The sequence below is a fragment of the Oncorhynchus nerka genome, linkage group LG13 (genome assembly GCF_034236695.1).
Source record: "Oncorhynchus nerka isolate Pitt River linkage group LG13, Oner_Uvic_2.0, whole genome shotgun sequence".
Lineage (NCBI taxonomy): Eukaryota > Metazoa > Chordata > Actinopteri > Salmoniformes > Salmonidae > Oncorhynchus > Oncorhynchus nerka.
This window is the reverse complement of record NC_088408.1, coordinates 75,606,793-75,616,385: the sequence shown is the minus strand read 5'-3', so window position 1 is coordinate 75,616,385 and position 9,593 is coordinate 75,606,793.

Here is a 9,593-nt window from a genome sequence, read left to right as displayed (position 1 = left end):
ATTCTAGTATTGTCTCTAGTAGCAGCCTAGTCTCTAGTCTAGTCTCTAGTAGGAGCCTAGTATCTAGTCTAGTCTCGAGTAACAGCCTAGTCTCTCGTCTAGTCTCTAGTAGCAGCCTATTCTCTAGTTTTGTCTTGTCTCAAGTAGAAGCCTAGTCTCTAGTCTAGTCTCTAGTAGCTGCCTAGTCTTGAGATTAGTAAAATAATACATAATTAATGCAACTGATGACCAGGTTTGATAGGTGGTTGCATGAATCATAGACCAGTCTTGTCCCAAAAGTGTGGTGTCATTTATACTACAGTCTGAGAGCCAATTATTCCAATCACAAAGACTATTTGTCATGCTGGACAGCACAATGTGTTATTATTACTAACGTACGTTATTATTATCACTGCTATTGGTGTGTGTGTGTGTGTGTGTGTGTGTGTGTGTGTGCGTGTGTGTGTGTGTGTGTGCGTGCGTGTGTGCGTGCGTGCGTGCGTGCGTGCGTGCGTGCGTGCGTGCTATAGCACAAAGTGTTCTATGCCTAGGAGAGTTAGTCTGGCTGTAGTCCATGCAGCTGGAAACCATCATAGAGCCAATTATTGTGTGTGTGTATTCTATGGACACATATATAACACACACACAGATACATGTCCGTCTCCCCTCCACCCTAATTACCCTTATTCTGCACTTCTGCCCTTTATGTCTCTCCCCCTTCCATCCTCCCTGGATCCTTCCCACCTCAGTAGAAAGTAAGAGAGGAGAGGAGACTTACTCATCTCATTCTTAGCAAATAGCGACTCACATAGACAGATTGTAAACAGCACTAACACAAGCATACACACCAGGCTGGAGTTTCTGCGAAGTCCAGTTTATTACATCTCTGTGTGCGTGTGCGTGCATACACATTGACCTGAGGTTTACAGTGTAAACATGTGAAGGGTGTAATGATGACAAAGTAACGCTGTGAACAAGTCAGCCATTGTGTTCCTTCCTACCTGAGGTTGAACACATACATATAGTATATACACATATTCACGCTCACACATATACGCACACACACACAGATCCAGACACGCACAAAAACACGCATACAAACACACATCCACATGCAAATGAACACAAGCTACCAGGCTGGAGTGTCTGCGAAGTCCAGTTTATTAAATGAAATCTTTTGCTCCTCGCTCTTTGCTCTCAGTTCAATTCAAAGGGCTTTATTGGCATAGGAAACATATTTACATTGCCAAAGCAAGTGAAATGGATAATAAGCTAAAGTGAACAATAAAAATAAAAAAAATGAACAGTAAATATTACACTCACAACAGTTCCAAAGGACTAGACATTTCAGATGGCATATTATTGCTATATACAGTGTTGTTATGATGTGCAAATAGTTCAAGTAGAAAAGGGAACATTAATAAACCTAAATATGGGTTGTATTTACAATGGTGTTTGTTCTAGTGGTTGCCATTTTCTTGTGGCAGCACATCACAAATCTTGCTGCTGTGATGGCACACTGTGGTATTTCACCTAGTAGATACATGTATGTGAGTTTATCAAAATGTAATTTGTTTTCTGTATATTTGTGGGTCTGTGTAATCTGAGGGAAATGTGTGTCTCTTATATGGTCATACATTTGGCAGGAGGTTAGGAAGTAAAGTTCAGTTTCCACCTCAGTTTGTGGGCAGTGTGCACATAACCTGTCTTCTCTTGAGAGCCTGGTCTGCTAACGGCGGCCTTTCTCAATAACAAGGCTATATTCGCTGAATCTGTACATAGTCAAAGCTTTCCTTAGTTTTGGGTCAGTCACAGTGGTCAGGTATTCTGCCACTATGTACACTGTTTTAAGGGCCAAATAGCATTCCAGTTTGCTCTGTTTGTTTTGTTAATTCTTTCCAACGTGTCAAGTAATAATATTTTTGTTTTCTCATGGTTGGGTCTAACTGTGTTGCTATCCTGGGCCTTTGTTTGTGTGTGTGAACAGAGCCCCAGGATCAGCTTGCTTAGGGGACTCTTCTCCAGGTTCATCTCTCTGTAGGTAATGGCTTTGTTATGGAAGGTTTGGGAATCGCTTCTTTTTAGGTGATTGTAGAATTTAACGTCTCTTTTCCGGAATTTGATCATTAGCGGGTATCGGCCTAATATTGCTCTGTGTGTATTATTTGGTGTTTTCCGTTGTACACTGAGGATATTTTTGCAGAATTCTGCATTCAATATGGTGTTCTTTACATTTTGGGAATTCTTGGTTTTTGATGGTGTAGAAGGCCCTTCTTGCCGTGTCTCTCAGATTGTTCACAGCTTTGTGGAAGTTACCTGTAGCGCTGATGTTTAGGCCAAGGTACGTATAGTTTTTTGTGTGCTCTAGGGCAATGGTGTCTAGATGGAGAGGCAGGACCAATTTTGGAACACCATTATTTTAACTGCCAGGGCCCAGGTCTGACAGAATCTGTGCAAAATATCTAGGTGCTGCTGTAGGCCCTCCTTGGTTCGGGACAGAAGCACCAGATCAACAGCAAACAGTGGACATTTGACTTCAGATTCTAGTAGGGTGAGGCCGGGTGCTGCAGACTGTTCCAGTGCCCTCACCAATTCATTGAAATATACAGTTAAAGTCGGAAGTTTATATACACCTTTGCCAAATACATTTAAACTCAGTTTTCACAATTCCTGACATTAATTCCTGACATTTAATCCTAGTAAGAATTAATTGTCTTAGATCAGTTAGGATCATCACTTTATTTAAGTGTCAGAATAATAGTAGAGAGAATGATTTATTTCAGCTTTTATTTCTTTCATCACATTCCCAGTGGGTCAGAAGTTTACATACACTCAATTAGCATTGCCTTAAACAATTTACACTTGGGTCAAACGTTTTGGGTAGCCTTCCGCAAGCTTCCCACAATAAGTTGGGTAATTGTTGGCCCATTCCTCCTGACAGAGCTCGAGTGTAACTGAGTCAGGTTTGTAGGCCTCCTTGCTCGCACACGCTTTTTCAGTTCTGCCCACAAATTTTCTATGGGATTGAGGTCAGGGCTTTGTGATGGCCACTCCAATACCTTGACTTTGTTGTCCTTAAGCCATTTTGCCACAACTTTTGAAGAATGCTTGGGGTCCTTGTCCATTTGGAAGACCCACCTGCGACTAAGCTTTAACTTCCTGACTGATGTCTTGAGATGTTGCTTCAATATATCCACATAATTTTCCTCCCTCATAATGCCATCTATTTTGTGAAGTGCACCAGTCCCTCCTGTAGCAAAGCACCCCTACAACATGATGCTGCAACCCCCATGCTTCACGGTTGGGATGGTGTTCTTCAGCTTGCAAGCCTCCCCCATTTTCCTCCAAACATAACGATGTTCATTATTGCCAAACAGTTATATTTCTGTTTCATCAGACCAGAGGACATTTCTCCAAAAAGTATGATCTTTGTCCCCATGTGCAGTTGCAAACCGTAGTCTGGCTTTTTATGGTGGTTTTGTAGCAATGGCTTCTTCCTTGCTGAGCGGCCTTTCAGGTTATGTCGATATAGGACTAATTTTACTGTGGATATAAATACTTTGTACCTGTTACCTCCAGCATCTTCACAAAGTCCTTTGCTGTTGTTCTGGGATTGATTTGCACCTTTCGCACCAAAGTACGTTCATCTCTAGGAGACAGAACGCGTCTCCTTCCTGAGCGGTATGGTGGCTGCATGGTCCCATGGTGTTTATACTTGCGTGGATACTTGTGGAGGTCTCCTATTTTTTTCTGAGGTCTTGGCGGATTTCTTTTGATTTTCCCATGATGTCAAGCAAAGAGGCACTGAGTTTGAAGGTAGGCTTTGAAATGCATCCACAGGTACACCTCCAATTGACTCAAATTATGTCAATTAGCCTATCAGAAGCTTCTAAAGCCATGACGTTATTTTCTGGAATTTTCCAAGCTGTTTAACGGCACAGTCAACTTAGTATGTAAACTTCTGACCCACAGGAATTGTGATACAGTGAATTATAAGTTAAATAATCTGTCTGTAAACAATTGTTGGAAAATTTGTTTCATGCACAAAGTAGATGTCCTAACCGATTTACCAAAACTATAGTTTGTTAACAAGAAATTTGTGTCGTGGTTGAAAAACGAGTTTTAATGACTCCAACCTAAGTGTATGTTGAACAGGGTGGGGCTCAATTTGCATCCCTGTCTCACCACACGGCCTTTCAGAAAGGAATGTGTGTTTTTCCCCCCAATATTTTGCCAATGTTTGTGTACATATATTCTATAATGTTATGTTTTTTCCCCAACTCCACTATTCATCAATTTGTATACCAGACCCTCTTGCCAAATTGAGTCAAAAGCTTTTTTGAAATCAATAAAGCATAAGAAGACTTTGCCTTTGTTTTGGTTTGGCTACACGTCAATTAGGGTGAGCAGGGTGAATACATGGTCGGTCGTATGGTAATTTGGTAAAAAGCCAGTACATTGTTTTCACTGAAGAAATGTATGAGTCTGCTGCTAATGATAATACAGAGGTGTTTCCCATGGTTGCTGTTGACACATATCCCACGTTAGTTATTGGGATCAAATTTGTCCTTGGGGTCAAATCAGTCCTTTTATTTTTTGTATTTAACCTTTATTTAACTAGGCAAACCAGTTAAGAAGAAATTCTTAGTTACAATGACGGAAGATGCCAGAGCTGAGGATAATGTTAAAAAGTTTAAGTATAGCCAATTTGTGGTCTGTATATTTGATCATTTCATTTAGGATACCATCAACACCACAGGCCTTTTTGGGTTGGAGGGTTTGTGTTTTGTCCTGTATTTCATTCAATGTAATTGGAGAATCCAGTGCGTTCTGGTAGTATTTAATAGTTGATTCTAAGATTTGGATTTGATCATGTTTAAGTTTTTGTTCTTTGTTATAGAGCCAAAAAGATTGGAGAAGGGGTTTATCCACACATCTTCATTTTGGATATATAACTCTTCGTGTTGTTGTTTGTTTAGTGTGTTCAAATCTAACCCAGAAGGGTTCAAATCTAACCCAGAAGTGGTTAGATTCTATGGATTATTCAATTACATTGAGCTGATTTCTGACGTGCTGTTCCTTCTTTTTCCGTAGTGTATTTCTGTATTGTTTTAGTGATTCACCATAGTGAAGGCGAAGGCGAAGGTTCTCGCACTCTCTCTCTCTCTCTTTCTCTAGTCATTAGTTTATATCAATGCTCTCTCTGTAGTTGTTTGTGTGCATAAATGTTTTGCCCAAATGACAAAATACTACATTATACTATGGTATAAATACTATAGTATTCACAGTACTGTTTTTGTGGACTTTGCTGTAGTATTCACTGTTGTGTTTTGTAGTGTGAGGACTAATGACTGCAAAAACACTACAGTGAATACAGTAGTATTTACTATAGTGTTGCGGACATTACTATAGTATAGTATTTACAGTTTCCTATAGTATTAATTATGTTGTAAAGAAAACTGTAGTATATACTAGGTATTTATGTTTTATTACCTTTGACTTAGAAGTGGGAGCTTTTTCCTTGAGGAAACCTACTAGACATATACTAAAAGAGCAAATGTCCATAACCTGTAGGTAGGACTGCGGTCTAAACAGAAAGTTCAGAGCTTCTACTCTTTTCTATAACCTATAGAGAACACAATATGTGGTCTATACTTGGCTTGTAGATTTCTCACTTATGAGTGGCACAAAATGGGATATGGGAGATGGGAATGGGCAGGGTATATGCTAATTAAATACTGCAGTATTACTATGGTAAAAAAAAACTATGTTTTTGCAGACATGTAGTGTTTTTGCAGTCTGTAGTATACTGTTGAATTTACCCTAGTATTCTAAGGTATACTACAAAATTTGATAGTAAGTTCTTCACATAATTGAGGGGTACTACAGTGTGTATGTAGTATAGAATTCTACAGCTTACTACATAATTACATAGTAAGTACTGTAGTATTATATAGTAAACTGTAGTGTTTTATCAAGAGTTTCCAGGTAAAACAATTTTCACACACACACACACGTCTCTCTCCAGGAGAAGGAAAGTCACATTCCTGTGATCGGAAGTATCAGGTTCCATAGACTGTTGCGGAACTCCCAGATAAACACACACACATTTTTGGGTGCTTTCTTCTGTGCTTCCCCATTGCTCTATATCTGTGTGTGTGTTTGCACAGATGCGAATCTGTGAATGGGCTTTTTTTTTTGTTTACAGGCTGTTCCTGTGTTAGTGCCTGACATAGAGAGAGAGATGAGTTGTGGAGGATTGTACAACAGGACAGAGAGCACAGGAGAAGACAACTGGTAGTGTTGAGTAACACGCCAGTCACCTGTCAGTACAGCAGAGGGCAGCATCACTCCTGCCCAAACTACACTAGACTGTAGTGGACAAAACATGCCTCTAACACTAACCCCAAATATTCCCACTCTCACCTGGATATCTCCACATTTGAATTCCATACTGTCACTGTCCCTTGTCCACTAAAGCTTAACATTGTTGTCATTCATCGCCCACCAGAGTACATCAATGGAGCTTGACACCTTGATCAGCTCATTTCCTGACGATGGCTCACTGCTCTTCGTACTTGCCGACTTCAACCTCCAGACGTCTGCTTTGATTAATTTCTTTCCAACTCTCTCTTTCCACTCCTTGTCTCTTTTGAGCTCACCCTTTCCCAGTCCCCTCCCATTCACAAGGCAGGCAATACGCTTGACCTCATCTTTACTAGAGGCTGTTTGACTACTAATCTCACTGCAACCCCACTCCAGGTCTCTGATCACTACTTTGTTTCCTTTTCTGTCTCCATTTCCTCCAACCCTGGCCACTCAGCCCCTGCCCAGATGGTCATGCAACCGTTGCAATCTTCGCTCTCTCTCTCCCACTACTCTCTTCTCTTCTATCTTATCATCTCTCCCTTCTGCTAAATCGTTCTCCTTACTGTCTCCTGATTCTGCCTCTTCAACCCTAGTCTTCTCCCTTTCCGCATCCTGTCATTTCGCACTGTCTTCTTTTCTCCCAGACGGCTCGGCCCTCCCCTCCCCTCCTGCTCCGTGGCTCTGACTCATTGCGAGCTTACAGAGTGGGGCTGCGGGTAGCTGAGCGAAAATGGAGGAAAACTAAACTTCCCGAGGACCGATCATCCTTCCACTCCCTCCTCTCTACCTTCTTTTCCTCTGTATCTGCTGCTGAAGCCACTTTATATCACTCTAAATTCCAAGCTTCTGCCTGTAACCCTAGGAAACTCTTTCCCATCTTCTCATCCCTCCTTTATCTTCCACCTCCCTCTCTGTGGACCAATTTGTCAACAACTTTGAAAAGGAGACTGACAACATCCACGTCTGTCTGTCCATCCGTCCGTCCGTTCGTTCCTGGGTATTTATTGAGCTTGGGAGGATGGTCAGTCTGAAAAATAGACAATGGAGAGAGCCATAACATACCGTACACACACTGCTCTAGCCACATTCCATTCAGGCCATTCCTTATAAATTAATACAATCAAACATTATACAGCTGTGCAGTTGAAGTATTTTATTCAAACAAAAGTAAAATCTAGAATAAAATACAATAGAAACAATCATTTAAAATGACTTAAAGAGATGTTAAAAACACAACATAGACACTACTGAATTCTGGCTAAAATAAAATACTATAAAAGGAGCTGCTCACTGAATCTTCTTTAAATATTGTAGTTCAACAGCTGAAGTCAAATGGATGCTCTCAGCAGCCCTCAGTGTGCGTGTGAGAGATACATGGGCCAAGGTCAATCTCCGTGTAACACTGTGATAGGTGGAAGACAACGTCATAAGAAGAGAATTGCCTCAGAATAGAATCGAACAAAGACTATTTGGTGGGACAGCAGATGTATGACACTAGAACCTGCATCACAGATCATGACATCTCTATTCACCTCCTGTCATTGTTACGGTGAACAGGAGATTATTTTCCCCTGTCATCCCGTCATCTGTGAAAGTGGGGTAGAGAAGGTAGAAAGTGATGTCATTTGGACCAGATGATGATCTTAATGTGTAGATAGTGCCACCAGATACCCCGTCAGATGACCTGATATCCATCCTCTCATGTGGTTTTGGACGTGAATTGGGCATTAGAAGAAGGCCCTCTTTTCATTATCAGGAAAAGGTGGCTCTCTGGCCCACTTAGATCGTCATCTGGTCAAAGGGACATTTATCTCATCATTGCGTACAAATGACAGACTATTATGCTTGTCTCTATTGTGTCTAGCTCTATTTACTGTCTGCCTCTATCACATCATCGGGTCAAAATTACATGAATGACTTTCTACCTTGTCACTTCCACTAATAACAGGATGACAGGGCAAAAGAGGAAACATATCTGATCAGACAGACAGACAGATCTTGCATAAACGTCCCAGCTATGACAATGCTTACACTTGACATATGATTTGAGATAAGAATGAGAACATAATCAAATCAAATTGTATTTGTCACATGCGCCGAATACAACAGGTGTAGTAGACCTTACAGTGAAATGCTTACTTATAAGCCCTTAATCAACAATGCAGTTTTAAGAAACATAAGTGTTAAGAAAGTATTTACTAAATAAACTGAAGTAAAAAACATTTTTTTTAAAAGAAGAAAAAAGAAGGGGGCAGTATTTTGACATCCGGATGAAAAGCGTGCCCAAAGTAAACTGCCTGTTATTCAGTCGCAGAAGCTAGGATATGCACACTCTAAAGTTTCTAAAACTGTTCAAATAGTCTGTGAGTACAACAGAACTGATTTGACAGGCGAAACCCCGAGGACAACCCATCCCAGGGTAGAAAAAAAATTGAGGTCATAGGATTTTCCAATTGTTTTCTATGGGACTCCCTTATTGTTAGGAACCTGCTTGCAGTTCCTATGGCTTCCACAAGATGTTGACAGTCTTTAGAAATTGTTCTATGTTATTCTTTTGAGAAATGAAGAAGTAGTGCTATTCATTGTAAGTGTCACTCCAGGTGGACTCTTTTGGTGAGTGTAACTTTTTATTAGAAACAGTTTATTCCGTCTTAAATTGTATTGATTATTTACGTTTTAGGGTACCTGAGGTTGGATTAGGAACGTTGTTTGAAATGTTTGGACCAAGTTTACAGGTCATTTATTAGATAGTTTGTAGGCATGATGGGCGAGTTGAAACCGGTGTATTTCTGAATCAAACGCGCCAAATAAATGGACATTTTTGGGACATAAAGAAGGACATTATCGAACAAAAGTACCATTTGTGATGTTTCTGGGACATTTTTCGGGTACCAACAGAAGAAGATCTTCAAAGGTAAGGCGTTAATTATGTCGCTATTTCTGACTTTTGTGGCGCACCTGCCTGGTTGAAATATGATTTTCATGTGTTTGTATGTGGTGTGCTGTCCTCAGATAATCGCATGGTTTGCTTTCGCCTTAAAGCCTTTTTGAAATCTGACACAGCGGCTGGATTAAGTTAAGCTTTATTTTGATGTATAACAAATATATTTTCAAGAATGTTAAATATTTGAATTTAGTATTTTTTTTAAATTTCACACTCTGCAATTTCACTGGATGTTGGCCAGCTGGTACGCATCCCACCTACCCTAGAGAGGTTAAAGAGCGACAATAATCTGATCACTATC